This window comes from Mirounga angustirostris, unplaced genomic scaffold, assembly GCF_029215605.1.
Source record: "Mirounga angustirostris isolate CCGP_5_RB_7025 unplaced genomic scaffold, mMirAng1.0.hap1 SCAF_8, whole genome shotgun sequence".
In the NCBI taxonomy this organism is placed as follows: Eukaryota; Metazoa; Chordata; class Mammalia; order Carnivora; family Phocidae; genus Mirounga; species Mirounga angustirostris.
In genome coordinates, this window is record NW_026991716.1 from 30,270,666 (window position 1) to 30,295,861 (window position 25,196).

Sequence of the window (25,196 nt, forward strand, 5' to 3'; positions counted from 1 at the left end):
GCAACTATTAAAACAACTACTTACTTTGAAAATTGGTATAATTAGAGGGAAAATATTAAGCATTTATTTTCCTCTTCTAGTAAAAATTTATTTTAGGATAACTGAATAGTTCTAGATAACGAAGAGAACCTTCACAAAATGCTAGTTAAACAATGTAAAAGAAACAAAAGAATTAGGAAAAACATAATTTCACAAACTCCAACAAAACTATTGACTCAAGAATTATCAATTGGTGTTAAAACCAAAAGATGATTGGTTACTGTAAACATGCACATAGAGTCAAAGTAACACCAGGCAGATTACTTTCTAGTTTCAAGAGGGAAAGCATTAACTGTAAATCAGGGGATCATATGTCACCACCTTAATCTAGGGGTTTTCTAATAGGTGTTTTCTAATAGGAGGCAGCATTAACTATACAATATGATAACTATATGACTTTATTCTTCCTAGTACCTTTTATCCTCATTCAGGCATCCCTCAGGATTTTTAGGAATCCATTCCTAAAAACATGTTGGATTGTGAATTTTTAGGTAGTGGGAGTCTGTAAGTCATTATTTTATTTTATTTTTGTATGTCATTATTTTATTTTATTTAAATTCAATTAATTAACATATAGTGTATTATTAGTTTTAGAGGTAGAGTTCAGTGACTCATCAGTTGTATATAACACCCAGTGCTCACTACATCCGGTGCCCTCCTTAATGCCCATCACCCAGTTACCCCATCCTCCCACCCACCTCCCCTCCAGCAACCCTTGGTTTGTTTTCTATGGTTAAGAGTCTCCCTCTCTGGTTTTGTCTTGTTTTATTTTTCCCTCCCCGTATGTCATTATTTTAAATGAAAACAAATAATAATGTATTTCCAGCATGTCTAAAAACCCCAATCAATTTCCCTCAGTGCTTGAAACACTCTAGAAAAAATATATAACAATTAACCAGGTTTTTCTGCTTAATGTAAAGCCTTTAAAACACCAGTTACTTAACTGTTTAACAATTAACTCATTAATGAATTTGTGTAGTAACATAGGATACGAATGTTTTCCTCTTCAGCAACTGCATACTGTAATGTAAATGAACAGTGAAGTTAAAGACACATAATGAAGGCAAATAACACTCAGCAATAGTGAAATAAACAAGGCAAGTTTCTAAATGTGGTTACTGAAATTGCAGTGTCTCCTGAGTGAGGCTGGCGATGAGAAGGGAGGTATGGAGGTTGTAGTCATTGTTGCTGTTTCGTGGTGGATAAAGGTGAACAAGAATGAGCTTGAGAAGGAGTGAAACAGTAAATGTCTAATGTTCATCCATGTCCGGATCCAAGAAGCTGATAATCAGCTTTCCTTGGCAATGAGTCTCAGAAATGAATGGTCATGAATTGTCTTCTGAAAGTATTGACAAAGCATAAAAAGAAACTAAAAAACGGACAAGTGTTACATTCTCTTTGCTTGTGTTATACAGCTTCTGATAACCCTAGGCTGTTCTTGGAAATTGCATTTTTTTTTAAAGATTTTATTTATTTATTTGAGAGAGAGAGAATGAGAGAGAGCAAGCACATGAGGAGGGGGAGGGAGAAGCAGACTCCCTGCCGAGCAGGGAGCCCAATGTGGGACTCGATCCCGGGACTCCAGGATCATGACCTGAGCCGAAGGCAGTCGCTTAACCAACTGAGCCACCCGGGCGCCCCTTGGAAATTGCATTTTTAAAAAAGACGTATTTATTTATTTTAGAGGGGAGAGGGGAGAGAGGGAGAGTGGGGGTGGGGGAGGAGCAGAGGGAGAGGGAGAGAGAGAATGCCAAGCAGACTCCCCCTGAGAGTGGAGCCTGATGTGGCGCTTGATCTCACAACCCTGAGATCATGACCCGAGCCAAAATCAGGAGTTGGCTGCTTAACTGACCAAGTCACCCAGGTGCCCTGGAAATTGCATTTTTGAATGTGATTTTTCTGCTCTTGTCATGATCATGATCTCTTATAAGCCAACAGTGATCATTCTGTCTCCATAATCTAAAATTTCCTTTAGTGTTGCCTGCCTAGCTCAGTTGGAAAAACATGTGACTCTTGACCTCAGGGTTGTGAGTTTGAGCCCCACACTGGGTGTAGGGATCAAATAAATAAAAACTTTAAACAATAAATAAATAAAATTTCCTTCAAACATTTGTTGTCAGGTATTAGTCTGCTAGGGCTACCATTACAAAATACCACAGGCTGTGTGGCTTAAATGGCAAATATTTCTTTTCTCACAGTTCTGGAGACTAGAAGTTCACGATCAAGATGCTGGCAGGTTTGGTTTTTCCTGAGGCCTTTCTCCTTGGCTGGCAGCCTGCCACCATTCTCACTGGTTTCCTCACATGGTCTTTCTTTGTGCAAGGGCACTCCTGGTGTCTCTATTCTGATAAGGACAACAGTCATATTGGGTTAGGCCTTCACTCTTATGACTTCATTTAGCCTTACCTCTTTAAAGACCTTATCTCCAAATACAGTCACATTGAGTGTCAACCTAAGAAGGGGGGGGGGGCACAGTTCAGTCTGTAACACAGCTCTTCCTCCAACTTAGTTCCTTCCAGCATTATTCCCTCCAGTGGAATGTGTTTCTTGGAAGGAGCATGGTAAAGCTCTCCAGAATGAACAACACTTTAATCATTTGTCTTTATTTTCTCTCACATGGGAAATAAGGTATTCACAGGAAATGGAAGCATGTACATGGCCATGCGTATATCTTTTTATGCTTTCAGCTCTTTCAGCACTTCCAATATACATGTTTCTCTAGTCCCTCTTTTTTTTTTAATTAAAAATTTTTAAGATTTTTTTTTATTTTTATTATTATTTTTTTAAAGATTTTATTTATTCATTCAACACAGAGAGAGAGAGAGAGCACGAGCGGGGGAGAGGCAGAAGGAGAAGCAGACTCCCTGCTGAGCCAGGAGCTGGACATGGGGCTCGATCCCAGGACCCCGGGATCATGACCCGAGCCGAAGGCAGATGCTTAACCATCTGAGCCACCCAGGCGCCCCTAAGATTTTATTTTTAAGTAATCTCTACACCCAACCTGGGGCTCAAACTCACGACCTGGAGATCAAGAGTCCCACACTCTACTGACTGAGCCAGCCAGGCGCCCCTCTCTCGTTTCTTAAATTCACCTGCTTTCTTCACAGTTTTTCCACTTGAGTCATTTTCATTTTCTAATGTGGGGAATGGACACAGAAAATGCATATATAACATCAAACTGTCCATCCTTGCCCCAACACCACACTGTCTTAAAGAGTATTGTATCTTCACACTGTTTTGGTATCAATTAGTGTAGGATCTCCGACTTTGTCCTTTTACTTCAAGATTGCACAGTTTGGCCATGTACAAAAGTGCACTGTACCTTTTGACAAAGAGACTGGATTTCACAGAGGTATGGACTGGATTCTGTTTTCTTCAGAAGAACTTCAGAATGCACTACAACAAGAAAATTGTATTACTGATGGAGTAAAGCTCCACATTCAAGCTCAAAGACCAAAAGTTTTACAAGGCTACCAAACATCTGATGAAAGATTTTTGAGACTATTACAACCTACTAAATAAACAAGATTGAAAAAAATACACATAATACTTAGCATTTTAACTATTTTAAAGTAATGTAGTGGTATGAAGTACATCCAGGATGCTGGGAAACCATCACCACTATCTAGTTCCAGAACTTTAAAAAAATTTTTTTTTAAATTTTTATTTAAATTCAATTAGCCAACATATAGTACATCATTAGTTTCAGTTGTAGAGTTCAGTAATTCATCAGTTGCATATAACACCCAGTGCTCATCACATCACGTGCCCTCCTTAATGCCCATCACCCAGTTACCCCATCACCCCACCCACCTCCCCTCCAGCAACCTTCAGTTTGTTTCCTATAGTTAAGAGTCTCTCATGGTTTGTCTCCCTCTCTGATTTCTTCCCATTTAGTTCCAGACCTTTTTTATCACCCCAAGCAAAAACCTTGTACCGATTAAGCAGTTACTCTCCATTCTCCACAAAGCTCCTTCGATCTGCTTTCTGTCTATGGATTTGCCTGGTCTAAATATTTCATATAAATGGAATCGTACAATATATAGCCTTTTGTGTCTGACTTCTTTCACTTAGGATGTTTTCAAGGGTCATCCATGTTGTAGAATGTGTTGGTATTTCATACATTTTTATGTCTGAATAATATTTCATCGTATGAATATATTATATTTTGTATATCCATTCATCCATTGATAAACATTTGGATGACTTCCCCCTTTTGGCTGTTGTGAATAATGTTACTAGGAACACTGGTGAACAAAGATCTGTTTGAATCCTTGTTTTCAGTTCTTTTGACTGTATACCCAGAAGTGGAATTGCTGGATCCTATGGTAATGTTATGTTTAACTTCTTGAGGGATTGCTCTTCTGTTTCCCCAACAGCTGCACCATTTTATGTTTCCACCAGCACTTTGCCCATTTTTGAGTTGGGTTGTTTGTCTTTTGGTTGTTGAGTTGTAAGAGTTCTTTACATATTCTGGATAGTAGACCCTTTATATATATATATGTGGCAAATATTTTCTCCCATTCTATTATATATATCTTATATATATATATCTTTATATATTATATATCTTATATACCTATTATATATATTAAATATATATTTAAAGATATATGTAATATTTAAATATATATATATTTAAAAGATTCTATTTATTTATTCATGAGAGACAAAGAGAGAGGGAGGCAGAGGCAGAGGGAGAAGCAAGCTCCCCATGGAGCAGGGAGCCCGATGCAGGACTCAATCCCAGAACCCTGGAATCATGACCTGAGCTGAAGGCAGATGCTTGACCGACTGAGCCACCTAGGTACCCTGATCATGGTTTTTAGAACTATTTTCCTTTCATAATAAGAAAATGTGGAGGTGGGTTTATAGTTACCTTCAAAGAGTTTGAGAGACTTTGAGTTTCTTATTCTTGTAGTCCTGACAAAGATACTCGGTTAAGGAGGAAGTAATGGCTGTGACAAAGTATTCTGAGTATATTTTGGACCTCCATTGGACATGCCATACTCTCTTTGTTTTGTTTTGTTTTATAGTTTTAGGTCTTTGGTCCGTTTTGAGTTAATGTTTGTGTACTGTATGGGGTAAGGTTCCAGATTCAGTACTTTGCATGTAGATTGTCTAATGTCCTTTCATTTCAGCCTGAAGAGGTCCCTTTAGCATTTCTTATAGAGCAGATCTGCTATCAATGAACTCCATCAGCTTTTATCTGGGAATGTCTTAATTTCTTCCATATTCTTAAAGGATTCATGTTGCTGTATGTAAAATTCATGGGTGACAGGTTTTTTTTTTTTCCAGCTCTTTAATTATGTCATCCCACTGCCTCTGACCTTCATGGTTTCTGATTAAAAATCAGCTATTAATAGTTATTGATTATCCCTTGCACATTATGATTTGCTTTTCTCTTGCTGCTTTCAAGATGCTTTCTTTATCTTTGGCTTTCAGCAGTTTGTGTGTCTCAATGTGGATCTCTTTCAGTTTATCCTACTTGAAGTTTGTTGAGCTTCTTGGATGTGTAGTGTCATGTCTTTTTTCAAATTTGAGGAGTCAGCCATTAATTCTTCAAATATTCTTTCTGCCCCTTTTTCTCGTCTACTTTTTGGGACTCCCATTGTGCATATGTTAGTATGCTTGATGGTGTCTCACAGGTCTCTTTGGCTCTGTTCATTTTTCCTCATATTTTTTTCTTCTGTCCTCAGACTGGATAATTTCATTTGACCTATTCTTGATTCTTTTCTCCGTCTGCTCAAATCAGCAGTTGAAACCTCTAGTGGATTTTTCATTTCACTTATCGTACATTTCAGTTCCAGAATTCCTGTTTGGTTCCTTTTTATCATTTGTATCTTTTTATTGATGTCTATCTTTTCTACCCCTGTGAATGGGCCATACTTTCTTGGTTTTTTGCATGCTTCATCATTTTTTTTGGTGAAAACTGGCCATCTTGAATATTATGGAAAAAAAAAAAAAAAGGAAAGGAAAATTACTCTCTAGGTCTTTCCAGATTGGCTCTGGGTTGCAAAAACTCCTTCAGTGCTTAACTAGGCCATTTACAACTCTTCCTTAACCTTCACTTCCTACTCGCACTGAGCGTAAGGACCAGCCAGAGATGAATGCCTATGCTCTTCTCAGGTCTTTTCTGAGTATACATTCTGTCCTGGACATGTGTGTGGACTTTAAGGTTCCCCAGTATACATGAGAGCTTTTCAAGACCCCTGTTCCCCCCAAAATCTCCCTGGTTTTTCCTCCCAGGTTTTTATTGTGTCTATTGTTTTCTCCAACAGCTATATTTGCCCCAGGGGGCAGCAGCTTGTTCATTTGTCTTTCAATATTCTCAAAGAATGTTCTCTGCATAAGCTGCTCTGCCTCGATAGAATTCTGAAATAGGGAAACAAAGGTCAGTCCTTCAGGAAAACTCCAGTCAGGTCGAAACAGACAAACATAATTCCTTGGTAACAAAGTCCATTCTGTTCCCTCTAGAACCAGGTACACATACTGGGAATACAGTATGCCATTTTTGAGACTGCTACCATGCCAGAGAGAAGAGTGGGCAGGACTAAGTGAAAACACCTCAAAGCTCTCTTGCCTTGGGCGCCTGGGCGGCTCAGTTGGTTAAGCGACTGCCTTCCGCTCAGGTCATGATCCTGGAGCCTCGGGATCGAGTCCCGCATCGGGCTCCCTGCTCGGCAGGGAGTCTGCTTCTCCCTCTGACCCTCCTCCCTCTCATTCTCTCTGTCTCAAATAAATAAATAAAATCTTTAAAAAAAAAAAAAAAAGCTCTCTTGCCTTGTTACAGTGGTCTTTCTCCTGGTTAAGCATTCACTTGGTTGCTGTAAGCCTTTCACTACCTTCCAGAGTTCTTTTTTTTTTTTTAAAGATTTTATTTATTTATTTGACAGAGACAGAGACAGCGAGAGCAGGAACACAAGCAGGGGGAGTGGGAGAGGGAGAAGCAGGCTTCCCGCTGAGCAGGGAGCCTGATGTGGGACTTGATCCCAGGACTCTGGGATCATGACCTGAGCCGAAGGCAGCCGCTTAACGACTGAGCCACCCAGGCGCCCATTCCAGAGTTCTTTAAGGTTGATTCTGACCAGGTTTTTTGGTGTTTCTGGGGAGAGCTTGCCCCAGAGGTTCCTACTCCATTTTTACCTGTATCACTTTCAATGATGTTTTGAACTTTTAATTGTAGAGATCTTGTACATCTTTTGTTAGATATTTTTCTGGGTATTTTATGTAATTATAAATGTTTTTTTAAAAAATCTTTTTTTCGGGGCGCCTGGGTGGCTCAGTTGGTTAAGCGACTGCCTTCGGCTCAGGTCATGATCCTGGAGTCCCGGGATCGAGTCCCGCATCGGGCTCCCTGCTCAGTGGAGAGTCTGCTTCTCCCTCTGACCCTCCTCCCTCTCATGCTTTCTGTCTTTCATTCTCTCTCTCTCAAATAAATAAATAAAATCTTTAAAAAAAAAAAATCTGTTTTTCGGGGGGTGGCTCAGTTGATTAAGTGTCCAACTCTTGGTTTTGGCTCAGGTCATGATCTCAGGTCCTGAGATGGAGTCCCAGGTCAGGCTCCATGCACAGGGAGGAGTCTGCTGGAGATTCTCTCCTTCTCCCTCTGACCCTCCCCTGCTTGTGCTTTTTCTTTCTCTTTTTCTCTGTAAAAAATCTGTAAATAATACATCTCAGTTTCTGATTAGGTGTTACTAGTATATAAAAGTGCAATTTATTTTTAAATATTTATTCAGGGATCATACTAAATTTACTTATTATTTTAATAGTTTTTATGTGGATTCTTTTGGATTTCCTATGTCATCTGTGAATAATGACAGGGTTTTCTTCTTTCCAATCCTTTATTTTTTCTTGCCTTATTTTAAAGGTTAGAACCTCTAATACAATGTTACATTGATGTGATGATAGTGAGCATTCTAGTTTCAAATCTGATCCTATGGCAAAAACTTTCAATATTTCACTATTGACTATGATGTTTGCTGAAAATTTTTTTAGTCCCTCATTTTTACGTTCTTTTAAGTCCCATTGATATGCTGAATGAAGAAAATGACAGGCTCAAGCTAACTAACCACAAACTCAGGAAGGGTGTGAGAGCCAGAACGTCGCTATGACAGTATTGTAAAAGACATGCATATCCTGCAGCTAGAGGGAGGACTGAGCTGAGAACTAAGCACAGGACTTGATTGCAACAATAGCAGAATTACAGAGAAGGCTTAATTCACAACCCTGTTAAGACTCTTGTATCAGGAGCACCTGGGTGGCTCAGTTGGTTAAGAGTCCAACTCTTGATTTCAGCTCAGGTCATGATCTTAGTTAGGGTTGTGAGATCAAGCCCTGCATCAAACCCCGCCCTGGCTTCCACACTGGGCATAGAACATGCTTGAGATTCTCTCTCTCCCTCTCTTTCTGCCCTCCCCTCCCACTCACACGTGCTCTCTCTCTCTCAAAAGAATAAAAAGAGGGGCGCCTGGGTGGCTCAGTCGTTGGGCGTCTGCCTTCGGCTCAGGTCATGATCCCAGAGTCCTGGGATCGAGCCCCACATCGGGCTCCCTGCTCCGCGGGAGGCCTGCTTCTCCCTCTCCCACTCCCCTCGCTTGTGTTCCCTCTCTCTCGCTGTCTCTCTCTCTGTCAAATAAATAAATAAAATATTTAAAAGAAAAAAAAGAAGAAAAGGAGACTCCCACATCAAAATTAGTGCCCTGGGGCGCCTGGGTGGCTCAGTCATTAAGCGTCTGCCTTCAGCTCAGGTCATGATCCCAGGGTCCTGGGATCGAGCCCCGCATCGGGCTCCCTGCTTGGCGGGAGGCCTGCTTCTCCCTTTCCCACTTCTCCTGCTTGTGTCCCCTCTCTCGCTGTGTCTCTCTCTGTCAAATAAATAAATAAAATCTTTAAAAAACAAAAAACAAAATCAGTGCCCTGATAAGAAGAGAATGACACTCTTATACCTGAAATAGGGATATTGTGTGGACATACTTGAGCCCCAGATTCCCCTGAACTTGCTAGACCTAAAGAAATGTCTCATTTCCCTTTTTTGGAGGATAACAGCTTCCACTTATTCAGAAACATGAAACACGTGGAGGCAAAGGCCTTGTAAGATGATAGCTGCTATCCTCAAGATTTGCCCCCAACCTCCCTCTTCTTTTTTTTTTCCTAGAACTGCTTGTATGTAAACACAATAGCAAAGTGATTGAGAGCATTCTACCAGTTATCAATTTATTAACTCTCAGCTCCAAATTCATTCTTCAGTACTTGCTCTGCAGTAATGGACTGGACTATTTAAACATTTCTTCTGTACAGTGAGCATGATGTAGAGGGCAGAGGAGGACGGAAGGAAGAAAGGAGTTTTTCTTCCTAGTTCCAAGGTGCTGCATTTTGCTTTTGTTGCCCCTGCTACATGGTCTATCAGCAAAGTGTGTATGTGTGTGTTTGTGTTGACCAAGGCGGGGACCATCCAGGAGTGCTCCGCTCCATTCATGTGCCCAGAGAATGCAGCCCTTCAGCTATCATGAAGCCCTAGTGGGCCCAGTGACTACTTTGTGGCTGTCCTTCCCGTGTAGATAAGGTACATTCCAGGCCTCATGGCCATAGCAGTGCCCTGACTACATGCCCACCCACCAGCCTCAGCTTGCTTCAACCCAGTTATTTCCCACTTGTGGTGAACACCACGTACTCCACATGCCTCAACTGTCTCTGCATGTCTGACCACCAGCCTCAGTTCACCCGCGCCCCGGAGGATTGTTTCCTGCTTGCCTGGTGATTGCTGACTAGTTCTGGCCTGGGCAACCCAGCAAACGTCTCTGCCATCCAGTGGGTTGCAACCATACGTTCTCCAATAAGGTCTGAACCATAGGCTTGGACAGTTTCCCTCAGCTTTAGGATACTTCTTAATCTCTTTATAGTTACTAACCTATCATTTAATAATTCTTTATATTAAGCTACCCTGTTTAAATTACTATGTGGTTTCTGTCTCTTGATTGAACACAAAATAATAAAGAATTGGTACCAGGAATGGTCCCAGGAATTAGACCCATACGGGTGGCATTTGGGCATTGGTTTGGCCACACCCTTGGGCTTGAGCACAGTGCTCTCTTTGTTGATGAGAAATGGGCGGCTAGTAACCCATAGCATGCAGTGGCATCACAATTAATTGGACTATCATCTGTGGTTGATTGTGATAAAGTGCCAACTGAAGCACATGCCTTGGGAGCCCATGTGGCTACGGCCTTTCACTGCTATGGCATTTACAGCCACTATAAGGGGGCACCTGTCTGGCTTAGTTGGTGGAGCATGTGACTCTTGATCTTGGAGTTGTGAGTTTGAGCCCCATTTTGGGTGTAGGGATTACTTGAAAAATAAAATCTTTAAAAAAATAATGGTGTGAGGCAGTTGTTTTTTTTTTTTTTTTTCGGTGTTTTGTGTTTTTTTTTTTAGTATACTTGAGCACTTACAAAGAGAAAATAATAGCTCAAGACTGTTAAGTCTCAGCTGAAGTCATGGAATGAGAACCAGAGAGCTTCCATGATAACCCTAAAAGAATTTCTTATTTCTTACAGTTCCAGGGCTGATATTGCTAAAAAACCAAAACCAAAATTTAATTGTGTAGGCTGCTGAATTATAATGACTGTTGAATTAACAGTCTTGCCAAGTTTGTCATGTAAAAGTTAGGGCATTGATCTGGAAAGAATGGGATTCTGAACCTTGAGATTGAGACATCCAAATAAAACCAATAATCTTGAACTCCCAGGTCATTCTGAGTCCCCAGAGTTTGCCTTCTGGTGTCTGAAGATACTAGTTTTCCTCTACTTGAAAAACTTGTGACAACCTGACCTGAGGCAGGTGACTTGAAAGAGGATCCTCATTCTCCTCAGGATCCACCCCAGCCACCCCCTTTTGCCACTAGGCCCATAAATAGTGTAAGCCTTAGCATGCTCTGGAGGTGCAGGAGCACAACACAACCCAGAAGAAAGTAGCTTAGGCATCAAAAGAATTGTGGGACTTTTCTAACATATACTGGTAGTAAACTGTGGAATACGTGTGGGAATGGGTTCTTAGGTTGGTAAATCAAAGAGGAAAAGATATATAACACCAGATCAGAAAAAAAAACCCACTATATCAAATTTTTTAAAAATTGTTTATTTATGTAAGTAATCTCTTCACCCATTGTGGGGCTCAAATTCACAACCCTGAGATCGAGTCACATGCTTTTCCAACTGAGCCAGCCAGACACTCCCACTATATCAAAATTTTTATATGAATATGCTTACTAGAATTCCATGTGTATTTTGTTAGTTTGTGTAGTTAAATGTGGCTCTAACTTCTTATTTGGTTGGTTGACTGAAATTTGAACTCAATATTCCGGTGTAATGAGGTCTAATTTAATGAGGTCAAGATGCCAGAGCTTTTCTGGTATGATGTGAAGAAGGAAATCCAGATGTGCAAGGAGATTGCCATGTTGGATTGGATTTATCACGTGTGACTTATCCCCTAACTATATTCTTTTTTGAAAAGGGAGGTTTCTTTTTTCTTTTTTTAAGATTTTATTTATTTGACAGAGAGAGACACAGCGAGAGAGGGGACACAAGCAGGGGGAGTGGGAAAGGGAGAAGCAGGCCTCCCGCCAAGCAGGGAGCCCGATGCGGGGCTTGATCCCAGGACCCTGGGATCATGACCTGAGCTGAAGGCAGATGCTTAACGACTGAGCCACCCAGGCACCCCTCCCCTAACTATATTCTATGTGAAGGGCCAAGAAGACACCCCCTTTACTAAGGCATTGTGAAATATATTAGTGAGGGGAGCACGTTTATCCTTGAAAAGTTCTGTGGTTTCTCTCCCTTGTAGGCCAGTTATGACTGTAGGGGATGGCACTCTTAAGCTGCACTTCTGATTTCAATGAGGATGATGGTACTATTCCACTGTAGCAGAGGTCAAGTGGAAATACTTAACCATCAACCACACGGTGGGTACCTCAACCGAAAAGGGCATCAGGGATGTTTCAGTGATCAGAATGCCTTGGCCTGCAGAGATCTGTAGTGGTAACTGATTGATCATGGTGTCCCTAGGAATGAAATAGATAATAAGCCTACTAGAATTGCTTGATCCATGTAACAGGAAAAACTCTAGGTCTGGTAGCCAAACACCTATCTTGAGTCACCATAATGGAGTAGGATGCTCAGTTGCCAGACTTAAGTCAGTGTACAGACCCAAAGCACTTTCAAAAAGCCAGGTTCCCTTGAGAAAGGACCCTGCTCCCCTGCCACAGATAAATGCCTTAATCTTCCTGCAAGCATTCCCAAAGGAACCCACAACTATTTACTAGCGTGACTGTGCACTGAGGAAAAGGAAATACCCAGACCTTTCAGAGATTACCAGACACTGGCTCTGAATCGATGCCAATTTCTTGGGATTTAAAAATGCCACCGTGGCCCACCACTCAAAGTAGGGGTATTTGATGGACAGGTGATAGAATCTCAACTCAAGTGTGACTCACAGCTGGCCCAGTTGACCCATGAATTCACCCTGTGGCTAGTTCCCTGGTTCCTGACAGTATAATTGGAATAGATATATTTGGCAACTGGCAGAATCCCCACATTGGCTCTATGGGATCATTATGGGGTCATTATGGTAGGCAGGGTTAAGTGGAAGCCTCTGGAACCTCCACCCCCTGCCAAGATAGTAAACCAGAAGCAACACTGCATCTCTGAGGGAAATGAAGACATTGACACTCCCATCAAAGATTCTAAAGAAGCAGGGCTAGTGATTCCTAACCCTTCCCATTTAATTCACCAGTTTGGCCTGTGCAAAAGTCAAGTGTAATCTTAGAAAAATGACTGTGGACTACTGTCAACTTAATCTGACGGGACTCCTACTGCAGGTGCTGTTCAGATGCGAGATGTGATCCCTTAGGGTAATATCTTTTACTGGACCTATGACTCATCTAGAGGGTGTGTGTGTGTGTGTGTGTGTGTGTGTTGGGGTTTTTTTAAGTAGGCTCCACATGGGGCTCAAACTCATGACCCTGAGATCAAGAACTGAGCTGCATTGTAGTCAGAAACTTAGCCGATTGAGCCACCTAAACACCCCATGTGTGTTTTAAATTTACAAAACTATAGATCTTAAAAGTATCTTCTTAAAATATTGATTTTTAACTTGATTGCATTGTGGTCTAAGCATATCATCTTATATGATAATAACCTTTGCAATTTGCTAAGACTTACTTTGTACCCTAGTACACAGTCAATTTTTGCCATTTTTGTAAGTGTCCCATATGTATTTGACAGGAATGTGAATTCTCTAATTGTATGCAAGATTGCTTATCTATATAGTTCTCACTTTGCCTACCTAATCTAGATACTTCTGAGATATATGTTAAAATCACCCATTGTCATTGGGAATTATAAATTTCTCCTTAGAATTCTGGTTTTGCTTCTTATGTTTATATTATTTTGTGCACACAATTAAGAATTTTTAATTCTTGGGGCGCCTGGGGGGCTCAGTCGGTTAAGCATCTGCCTTCGGCTCAGGTCATGATCCCAGGATCCTGGGATCGAGCCCCGCATCGGGCTCCCTGCTCGGCGGGAAGCCTGCTTCTCCCTCTCCCCCTCCCCCTGCTTGTGTTCCCTCTCTCGCTGTGTCTCTCTCTGTCATATAAATAAATTTAAAAAAATCTTAAAAAAAAAAGAATTTTTAATTCTTCTTTGTGAATGAAATCATCTGTGATTATATAGAGATCCTCTTCATTTCTTTTTTTTTAAATCATCAGGCATTTTTTTTTTTTTAAGATTTTATTTATTTATTTGGCAGAGAGAGACACAGCGAGAGAGGGAACACAAGCAGGGGGAGGGGGAGAGGGAGAAGCAGGCTTCCCGCGGAGCAGGGAGCCTGATGCGGGGCTCGATCCCAGGACCCTGAGATCATGACCTGAGCCGAAGGCAGACGCTTAACGACTGAGCCACCCAGGCGCCCCTATCAGGCATTTTTATTTTATATTTATTGAAGTATGGTTTACACACAATGTTACATAGTTTCAGGTGTACAGTGGTGATTTTAAAAACTTTTATGTTATGCTATGCTCACTACAAGTGTAGCTCCCGTCTGTCACTGTACAACACTATTACAATGCCATTGACTCTATTCCCTATGCTGTACCTTTCATTCCTGTGACTTATTCATTCCATACTGAAAGGCTGTTTCTCCCATTCCTCTTCACCCACTTTGCCCAGCACCCTGCCTTCCTCCCCTCTGGCAACCTTCAGTCTGTTCCCTGTATTTATGGGTCTGTTTCAGCTTTTTGTTTGTTTGTTTATTCATTTGTTTTTTTAGATTCCACATATGAGTGAAATCATATGGTATTTGTCTTTCTCTGACTTATTTCACTTAATATCCTACTGTCTGGGTCCATCCATATTGTTGCAAATGGCAAGATGTCATTCTTTTTTATGGGTGAGTAATATTTCACTGTGTATATACACCACTTCTTTATCCATTCATCTCTCATTGGACACTTGGGCTACTTCCGTGTCTTGGCTATTGTAAATTAAGCTGCAATAAACATAGGGGTCTATATGTCTTTTCAATTTAGTGTTTTACTTCTTTTTTTTTTTAAGATTTATTTATTTATTTTAGAGAGAGAGAGAAAGAGAAAGTACACAGGGGGGGAGGGGCAGAGTGAGAGAGAGAGTCTTAAGCAGATTCAATGCTAAGTGTGGAGCCCGATACAGGGCTTGAACCCACGACCCATGAGATCAGGACCCCTAGCCAAAATCAAGAGTCAGATGCTTAACTGACTGAGCCACCTGTATCTAAAGCTACACTTTAGATAATTTTGTCAGATTTATCTTCCATTGCCCAATTCTTTTTTTTTTTAAAGATTTTATTTATTTATTTGACAGAGAGAGAGCATAAGTAGGGGGAGTAGTAGAGAGAGAGGGAGAAGCAGGCTCTCCGATGAGTAGGGAGCCCGATGTGGAGCTTGATCCGAGGACCCTGGGATCATGACCTGAGCGGAAGGCAGACGCTTAACTGACTAAGCCACCCCGGCGCCCTTTTCAGTGCCCAATTCTAACCTCAGCTACTTCTAATCATCTGTTTAATTCATCCATTGAGTTTATAATAATCATTTATAACCATTGATGTGTAACATTTTTATAGCATTCTGTTATTTCTCATGCTTTTGATTGTTTTATGACTTCAACAATTTTTAATATACTTATAGCTTCAAGCTTATAATTCCATTGTCTGAAGTGATTGAAAGTCTAATCCTGCTCTTTGTTATGTAGGTAAACACTCATTCATGGTAGATTATTTCCTTGTGGGTTTTCCAATTTTGGAGTGTGAGCTAATGTTGATGGCCTTGAGGAGCAACCTCCGCAGGCTTTTGTGATCAGATCAATGAACTCATGTGAAGATATGTCTCAAGTGCAGGTGAAAATAAAATCACATTGAAAAGAATACATGGAAGGGCAAGAACAGTTCACCAGGTCATGCTATGTGTAAAAACAAACAACACAAAAACCCCACAAGACAAACAGACTTAAACCATCAAACCCTGGCCAGAATCATACCAGGGAATAATATTAAACACTTTCTCGCGTGTGCCAGGCACTTTACTCATATCTTTAACCTTCATAACAACTGCAAGGGAGGTGATATTCCCATTTGACAGAACAGAAACTGTGACAGAGTCATTAATTTATAGCTAATTGGGGGACCCCAGTTAAAACCCAGGTCTGAATGACTATAAAGTTCATGCTTTTCAAATTCACCCCATTGTTCCTCAGAACTATTACTGGAAAAAAAACACCATCATTTGGACTACATACATATTTTTTCCCAGTTCAATTTTAATTCAGGCCAGTTAACCCTACGGATCATAAAAATGTGTTGAATAATTAATGAAAAAGGAAAAAGAATGCATACAGCTACAAAAGAATTGCATTTTAAGTAAAGAAATTTTCATTCTTCATTTTCTTTCATTTTTCCAATTTGGGATTTTGTTTATGTACAAAAAAGGCAATTAACAAGAATCTTACTTATGAGAAACCCCTGGAGCTCCCCAAAGCTAATAAAAATGTATCTGAGCATTCTGAGTATAACAAAGCAAGCCAGTGTAAATTTAATCTCTTAATAAGGAGTTTGCGAATTAACTTAAACATTAACAATTTTACATCAATAAACCAGGACACGTTAAAGCCAATTGGTGGCAATACATTTCAGTCATCAATCCTTTGTTGCCCAGGTCCAGAGAGGCCACGGCAAGTGTCCCCTCAGAATGTGGGTTCGGGGCGGGCCCCCCTTGCCTGTCCAGCTCTTCCGAGGATCATCATCCAGGAACCAGCTGGGGTGTTTGGGAATTATCAACTGTCTTAAATATTATCAATATAAACTGCACCTAGTATTTGGAGTTAGGGAGTCTGATTTTAATCAGCTTGATTCAATTCATGACTTATTTAAAATGCTGGTCTGGGTTTCTTGATTTAATCAACTTTCAACCAAAAGTTAGTGCTTGTCATTTGATAGAAATTTTATTTTATTTTTTTATTTTTTTTATTTTTTAAAGATTTTGCATTTTATTTATTTGACAGAGAGAGACACAGCGAGAGCAGGAACACAAGCAGGGGAATGGGAGAGGGAGAAGCAGACTGCCCGCGGAGCAGGGAGCTCGATCCCAGGACCCTGGGATCACGACCCGAGCCGAAGGCAGACGCCCAATGACTGAGCCACCCAGGTGCCCTGATAGAAATTTTATACATGATCTTCACCCCTCAGATTTGGCTCTAGGTTACATTTTACTATGGGGACTTTAAAAAATGTTAATACCATTAAATAACTAATTAAAATTAATCACTAACTTTGCAAATGTATCCAAAGGGATATGGAAAGATGATTTTGTTAATAAATTTAGCAAAAATAGAGGATGTAAATAATTGTGGAGTCACTGGGAGATGAACTCTGTCCAGCTAATTTGTTAGTTTTGCATTCTGACATGCATTTATTTTTGTCAGACTATGAAAAATACAAAAATTACCAAAAAATATTGACATTATAAAAGTATTTTATTTTCCTAAAAGAGCTACATCATATAATCTGGATGATTTCTTTCTTTCTTTTTCTTTAAAAGATTTTATTTATTTACTTGACAGGGAGAGACACAGCGAGAGAGGGAACACAAGCAGGGCGAGTGGGAGAGGGAGAAGCAGGCCTCCCGCTGAGCAGGGAGCCGGACGCGGGGCTCGATCCCAGGACCCTGGGATCATGACCTGAGCCGAAGGCAGACGCTTAACGACTGAGCCACCCAGGCGCCCTGGATGATTTCTTCTATATGTTTGACTTTAACAAGACTGATTAAGTGATTTTAATACTATGAAGCAATACAAATAAAATATTGTTAAAATTGAATTTTGTAATCATCTCAACATGAAAAATCACCTTGCCTTCCTATTTAGAGCCCCTTAAAGATAAGCTTTCTTCCTCTTTCCGTTTCCATAGGCTACAGAGTGAATTATTTCCAATGAAAATGTTCTTTCCCCATCTGCCTTAAGAAAGCCACTGCTGGGGTGTCTGGGTGGCTCAGTCAGTTAAGTGTCAGATTCTTGTTTCAGCTCAGGTCATGGTCTCACGGTCGTGAGATCGAGCCCTGCATCGGGCTCCGCGCCCAGCACAGAGTCTGCTTGAGATTCTCTCTCCCTCTGTCCCTTCCCCACTGTGCTTTCTCTCTCTCTCTCTAACTAAAATAAGTAATAAATAAATCTTTACAAAAAAAGAAAGCAAGCCACTGCAAACTGCATGCAGGCTTTCATCCCAGCTGCTTGCAGTCTTGCACAAGGCTGGGATGAAGGCTCCTTCTGGCACTTGTCTCTGCACGGGCCTGGGCAAGGGTTTCTCTGAGCTCTGAACCCAGGGGACAGTACGCACACGTGCCAATTTTGCAAAGCACTACAGGTGCCTTTCCATTAGTATCCACTAATGTTGCCCAAGGATCCCAGCTCCCCAGATCTTGGCCAGTGTTGCTTATTTCCCACCTTTCTATCTTTGGTCTCTCTAACTGGGATAAAGTGGTTGTCTCATTGCCATGACTTTTTCATTTCATTTTTGTTTTTTTGACAGATCCCGCCGCAGGTTTATTTGTTCAAATAGCACGGAGGACACCAGCCCCATGCAGACAGAAGCCCGGGGGTCGCATCAGTCCTTCCGTCCTCACATTGGCAGAGGCCTCTGCACCGGAGCCTTTGTGGGGGCTAGGCGCCTCTGGGAGCCTGAGCTGCAGCAGGAGCTGGAGCGGGGGTCGCAGCTGCGGCCTGGGCCTTGGTCTGAGCCTTGGTCTTGGACTTTGGGCTGCAGAGCCCTGAGACCCTTGGCAAAGCGGACACGAGCAGGTTTCCCGAGCTTGGGGTGAGCGATGCAGGCAAGTTGATTGAGCTCGCGGCTGCCGCCCTTTGGGACCTTGGGCTTGACCTCCATGGGCTTGATGAGGTCCTTGATAGTCTCAGCACGTGCATGCACGGCCTTGGTGTTGTTGGCCTGCGTCTAATTCACGCCCTTCTTGTGCTTCTTGGCAAAGCACATGTTCCTCAGGAACTCGGAATCTGCCCTCTTAAGAGATTCATATCTTTTTTTAAAGATTTCTTTATTATTTGAGAGAATAAGAGAGAGAATCTCAAGCAGACTCCATGCTGAGTGAAGAGCCCCACATGAGGCTCAATCTCACGACCCTGAGATCATGACCTGAGTGGAAACCAAGAGTTGGATGCTTAACCTATTGAGCCACGCAGGCGCCCGAGATTCATATCTTTGTGACCGGCGTTTCTTGATGCCTTTTCTGTGCCATTTTTGTGACTGGCGGTCGTGGTGTGGTTCTTGGACTTGGCCATGCCTGAACCGAAGCCTGTGGCTCCCAAAGCGCCTCCCATTTCATTTACTGCATTTAGTATTTCTAGAAGTCCAACTTGGTTCCTTTTAAGATGTACCATATCACTTTTCTACTTTCCTATTCCCTGTGGAGATATTCAACCTACTTCTTTACAACAGTAAACTTAGTTTATCATCTGTATCACATAGTTCCATTATCTAGAGTCTTTACATGGGGTGGTGCCTAGGCCAGAGGGCATCTTCATACAAATTAGAAAAAGTGGCCCTTCTTCAACCATGTGTTTTTGTTTTTGTTTTGTTTTGTTTTAAGATTTTATCCATTTATTTGATGGAGAGAGAGAGCACAAGCAGGGGGAGGGACAGAGGGAGAGGGAGAAGCAGACTCCCGGCGGAGCAGGGAGCCCGATGTGGGGCTCGATCCCAGGACCCTGAGATCATGATCCAAGCCGAAGGCAGACACTCAACTAACTGAGCCACCCAGGTGCCCCCAACCACGTGTTTTTTAATTTTTATTTTTATTTATTTATTTTTTAAAAGATTTTGTTTATTTATTTGACAGAGAGAGTCACAGCGAGAGAGGGAACACAAGCAGGGGGAGTGGGAGAGGGAGAAGCAGGCCTCCCGCCGAGCAGGGAGCCCAATGCGGGGCTCGATCCCAGGACCCTGGGATCATGACCTGAGCCAAAGGCAGACACTTAACGACTGAGCCACCCAGGTGCCACCCACGTGTTTTTTTTTAAAGTTAGAAGATTATCACAAAACCTGACCAGCTCGGCCAGGGAGAACATTCCAGCATGTTGGGGGCACACACTGTCACACACTCACACAACCCCCGGGTGCTGGGGCACACAGCTGCTGATGGCCACACACTCCCTTGGTCCCCAGCGGTCAGACGTGAAGTCTGGCAGCCGCAGAAATTGGGCTTCTAGGGCAGCGGGCTGGAGCCTGATTTCCCTGTTTCCTGAGTTATCTTTGACGACATGCTGGTTGTTGTCTTATTCGTAGGAATAATTCACAAGGAAGGTAATCTCCTCCACAGAGCATTTGTGTTTGCTGCTTCCAAGAGCCTGGGGGCATTGCCAGCGCTGAGCTTCTCTAAGTCAAGGCTTAGGATACCCAGGGTCACCTGCGCTGACAGAGCCAGGCTGTGATCTCCCCAGACTGGCCCACTTCCGGTTTACCCTTAACCTGGCTTATTGGGAGGAATGGGGTCTCCCGTTAGACTTCCCACCCGCAGGGCTGTGGTGGAGACACTCATCTCAAGAGGCCATCAGGAGGAGAGCTCAACCGTCCGCTAGTGGGCAGAGGTCCTCAGGAAGAGAGCAGCTTCTCCTTGATCCCCATGCCCATCAGAGTGATGCTGTCCCATCTTGTCAGCTCTTTACAGAGGCTCCTTTCAACACTCTTTCCAGTTTTTTTTTAGTTGTTTCAGCAGGAGGGTTGTGGGAGAGAGTTCTCCTGCTATTATCAGAGAGTCCTGTTGTTTTAATTTGCAATCCTTTGATTAGAGGTGAATCACAGGCTCGCCTGGGATTGGCAATATTTCCAATTTCCTCTCCAACCAAGTGCCCGCTCATTCCCTGTGCCCTCTTTTCTCACTCTTTCCTGCCTTTCTCTTGTTGATGTGAAGGTGTTCCTTTAAACACTCTAGATGTTAATTCTGTGTTAATTGCATATAACATCTTTTCCTGCTGAGTTATCTAGCCAGTCAATACCTTTCTTTTTAAAAAAAAAATTTTTTTTAAGATTTTATTTATTTGAGAGAGAGAGAATGAGAGAGAGAGCACATGAGAGGGGGGAGGGTCAGAGGGAGAAGCAGCTTCCCCGCCGAGCAGGGAGCCCGATGCGGGGCTCGATCCCGGGACTCCAGGATCATGACCTGAGCCGAAGGCAGTCGCTTAACCGACTGAGCCACCCAGGCGCCCCCTTTCTGGAGGGCTTTACGCAACAGGTATCCTTGATTTTGATGCAGGCAAATTCAACATAGTCACCTCTGGAATGTTTGCAGTGTGTCACCATGACCCTTCATCATTCAAAGCCAGGTCTCCCAGTGTCATTTGACCTGCATGAAGTAGAGGGGCTCCAACCTTCCTCTACTGTTCACTAAGCTTGTATTTGCACAGGTTAAGTCTGCAGCATTGGCGACCTTGCCACATCGCTGCCTCATTTGTTAGCTTCCAATAAAAGCCACGAGTCCCTGATGCGTGTTGCTGTGAGGCCCTAGCCCCCCTCATCCTGGGCTCGCCAAGCTAAGTCTGAGACCTACAGGCAGAACACAGATCGTCATTATTTTTCATCTTGAGTCAGCCCACCATGCCAGGCTGCTAAGTTATTTTTGGACCCCGATTCTGTCATCCAGTGCTTTGGCTGTCCCAGTTTTTGGGGCCACCTGAAACTTTGGTAAATATGTCATCCATGCCTCCCCCCGTGTCACCCGTGAGAAGGTGGACCGTGAGAGGTCGAAGGTCTGAACCCTGGCGCATGTCCCTGGAGTCCTCTTTCAGGCAGATATTGATTAATTAATGATAACATTCCCTGAGAGTCCTTGAGGAGCCACTAAATGCCGGAGCGTGGGCTAAGGGCTGGGGACGCAAGGCGGCCAGGGAAACAAGTCCTCCACCCTCTCAGGGCTCACACCGCCATGGAGGAGGCAGAGGCAATTAAATCTATAAATGATCATTTCCACTTGTTCTGCGTTTTTTTTTTTAAAGATTTTATTTATTCACTTGAGACACAGAGATAGAGAGAGCATGAGCAGTGGGAGACGCAGAGGGAGAGGGAGAAGCAGGCTCCCCACTGAGCCAGGAGCCTGATGTGGGGCTCAATCCCAGGACCCTGGGATCATGACCTGAGCCGAAGGCAGACGCTTAACCACCTGAGCCATCCAGGTGCCCCTGAGTGCTTTTGTTTTTACAAAGAACTCCCTCATGGATTGTCGCTTTTGAGCCCTGTTTGGGACAGGCAGTCCGCCGAGAATACGTGTACTTAGCCACAAACCATCCTACGGTTCCCCAGTTATCCTGCAGGCTTTCAGGTTATCAGCCAAGCGCTTTGCTGAAATTCCCGCGCACCGTGTCTGCAGCGCCAGGCAAGGACTGCAAACAGGACAGAGATCCAGCGTGCAGGCTTCCTCACGAAGGCCCGCCCTACCCCTTTATAACGGCTTACGAATTATTTGTTCATAAGTCACTGCCAGTCTCATTTGCAGCACTTCCTGCAAGGTCTGTGAGGCTCGTTCTCGTTCTCGTACGGTGCTGGGGTGTAATTCATCAGGACCAGGAGATTCCAGAGGATCCTACAGTCTGCACTGTTTATCCGGGGAGGTATTTACCCTCCAGCCCAGCAATTTAGGGGGGCCTGGTAAAGCCCTCTTCTGGGTCCAGTGTACCCCCCTCCACTGGCAGGAGGGGGTAATGCAGTGCTTCTCCAAGCGCAGGGGCCATTGGGGGTCCTGTCCCATTAATGGATGAGGAAATGCATTTACTAGGTCTTGACTAGCATTTCCTTTTAAATAAAACAGAACGAATAGAAAATATCAGAGAGCGTTGTGGGTGGTAAGGGTACATGCTGTTTTATGAAATTCTCCTTTCAGTTATATATTAGATGTATGTGTGCTGGGTTCAGATCTAAAATCCGTCTCTTACTGTGGGTCTTTGTGGAAAAGGTTCCAAAACTACGGGCACAGTGATTAAATCCATCCTCTTGAGTCCGCTAGAACACGGCTCAGCTCTGTGACTTTGGAGCCAGTTACCCAACCTAAGAGAAGTTCATCGATAACACAAGATTGTAGGACCTATCTCCTCGGGCTTTTATGAGGATTAAATGAAATAATAAGTGGAAATGGCTTGGTTCAGCACCTGGAATGTAACGTGCTCTTAAGATGGGGTTGTTTTCTCGCTTTGAAGATATGCACACGTGGCCTGGTTTCCCTCTCATCCCCAGCGCTATTAATTTCACTTCCTACTTTCTATTTTCAGCAGTTTGGAGAAGCAAGTCTGTAGCTTTCTAGCAATCCTGGATTTTATGGATATTATCTCTCACATCTTAGAGGGTTTCAAAGCTCATAAACCTGCTTCTCCCGAGGCTTGAGCCTCGATGCCTGTGTTGCCTACGATTTGGGGGCGGCTCCGCGCACCCCAGCCCCCCCTCCTCCGTCGGAGGCCAGGAGGTATTTTAAAACCAGGCTCTCTCCTTCCATTTCCTCAAGGAATGGAAACCTTTTCCTGCCTGTCCTCCCAGCGCCGTAAACTCTCTCCCATTCCCTGGGCCAGGACTCTTTTCCGGCCTCCCTGCACCCCTGCTTCTTGGTCAGGGGGCAGGGGTGCTCTCAGCGCCCCCCCCAACCCCTGCATCCCGGGCGCCCTCACTGTTCCTTGACCCAGGGCGCTGGAGCCAGCTGCCGCCCAGGTTTGTGGGGCCGGCCACCTCCCCTCCCACCCTGAGCCAGAGTTCAAGAGCAGGGTGGGCAGACTGCAAAGCCCAGCTCCCCCCAGAAGCAGGCACAGGGTTGAGGGCCACGTGAAAGCCCCACAGGCCTCTCATTCATTCACACCTAGTGCTGGAGTCACCAAGATGACTAAGGAATGTTCTCTGCGCTCAGTCTAGGCCCAGGTCTTTAATGCCACCCCTCAAAAAGGCTTGTTATCAAGCAGCAGGTGCAGGGGGTGGGGGCCCCTGTAAGAAGTTCCCCCAGAAGGGCACCTCTAACAGGGGAAATTGCCTTTCTTTTCTTTTTTTTTTTTAATTCTTATGTTAATCCCCATACATTACATCATTAGTTTTAGATGAAGTGTTCCATGATTCATTGTTTGTGCATAACACCCAGTGCTCCATGCAGAATGTGCCCTCAATACCCACCACCAGGCTAACCCATCCTCCCACCCCCCTCCCCTCTAGAACCCTCAGTTTGTTTTTCAGAGTCCATCGTCTCTCATGGTTCGTCTACCCCTCCGATTTCCCCCGCTTCATTCTTCCCCTCCCACTACCTTCTTCTTCTTTTTTTTTTAACATATATTGCATTATTTGTTTCAGAGGTACAGATCTGAGATTCAACAGTCTTGCACAATTCACAGCGCTTACCAGAGCACATACCCTCCCCAGTGTCTATCACCCAGTCACCCCATCCCTCCCACCCCACCCCCCACTCCAGCAACCCTCAGTTTGTTTCCTGCAATTAAGAATTCCTCATATCAGTGAGGTCATATGACACATGTCTTTGTCTTTTTGACTTATTTCACTCAGCATAATACCCTCCAGTTCCATCCACGTCGCTGCAAATGGCAAGATCTCATTCCTTTTGATGGCTGCATAATATTCCATTGCATATATATACCACCTCTTCTTTATCCATTCATCTGTCGATGGACATCTTGGCTCTTTCCACAGTTTGGCTATTGTGGACATTGCTGCTATAAACATCGGGGTGCACGTACCCTTTCGGATCCCTACTTTTGTATCTTTGGGGTAAATACCCAGTAGTGCAATTGCTGGATCATATGGTAGCTCCATTTTCAACTTTTTGAGGAACCTCCATACTGTTTTCCAGAGTGGCTGCACCAGCTTGCATTCCCACCAACAGTGTAGGAGGGTTCCCCTTTCTCCGCATCCCCGCCAACATCTGTCATTTCCTGACTTGTTAATTTTAGCCATTCTGACTGGTGTGAGGTGGTATCTCATTGAGGTTTTGATTTGGATTTCCCTGATGCCGAGCGATATTGAGCACTTTTTCATGTGTCTGTTGGCCATTTGGATGTCTTCTTTGGAAAAATGTCTGTTCATGTCTTCTGCCCATTTCTTGATTGGATTCTTTGTTCTTTGGGTGTTGAGTTTGATGAGTTCTTTATAGATTTTGGATACTAGCCCTTTATCTGATATGTCATTTGCAAATATCTTCTCCCATTCTGTCGGTTGTTTTTTGGTTTTGTGGACTGTTTCCTTTGCTTTGCAAAAGCTTTTTATCTTGATGAAGTCCCAATAGTTCATTTTTGCCCTTGCTTCCCTTGCCTTTGGCGATGTTTCTAGGAAGAAGTTGCTTCGGCTGAGGTCAAAGAAGTTGCTGCCTGTGTTCTCCTCTAGGATTTTGACGGACTCCTGTCTCACATTGAGGTCTTTCAACCATTTGGAGTCTATTTTTGTGTGTGGTGTAAGGAAATGGTCCAGTTTCATTCTTCTGCATGTGGCTATCCAATTTCCCCAACACCATTTGTTGAAGAGACTGTCTTTGTTCCATTGGACATTCTTTCCTGCTTTGTCAAAGATGAGTTGACTATAGAGTTGAGGGTCCATTTCTG

The 25,196-nt window shown here is 43.2% G+C and overlaps 1 pseudogene; it reads right to left on the bottom strand.

Moving 5' to 3' along the window:
* Positions 1–17,048: 17,048 nt before the first annotated feature.
* Positions 17,049–23,833, bottom strand: LOC123837643 (large ribosomal subunit protein eL29-like; annotated as a pseudogene).
* Positions 23,834–25,196: the final 1,363 nt, after the last annotated feature.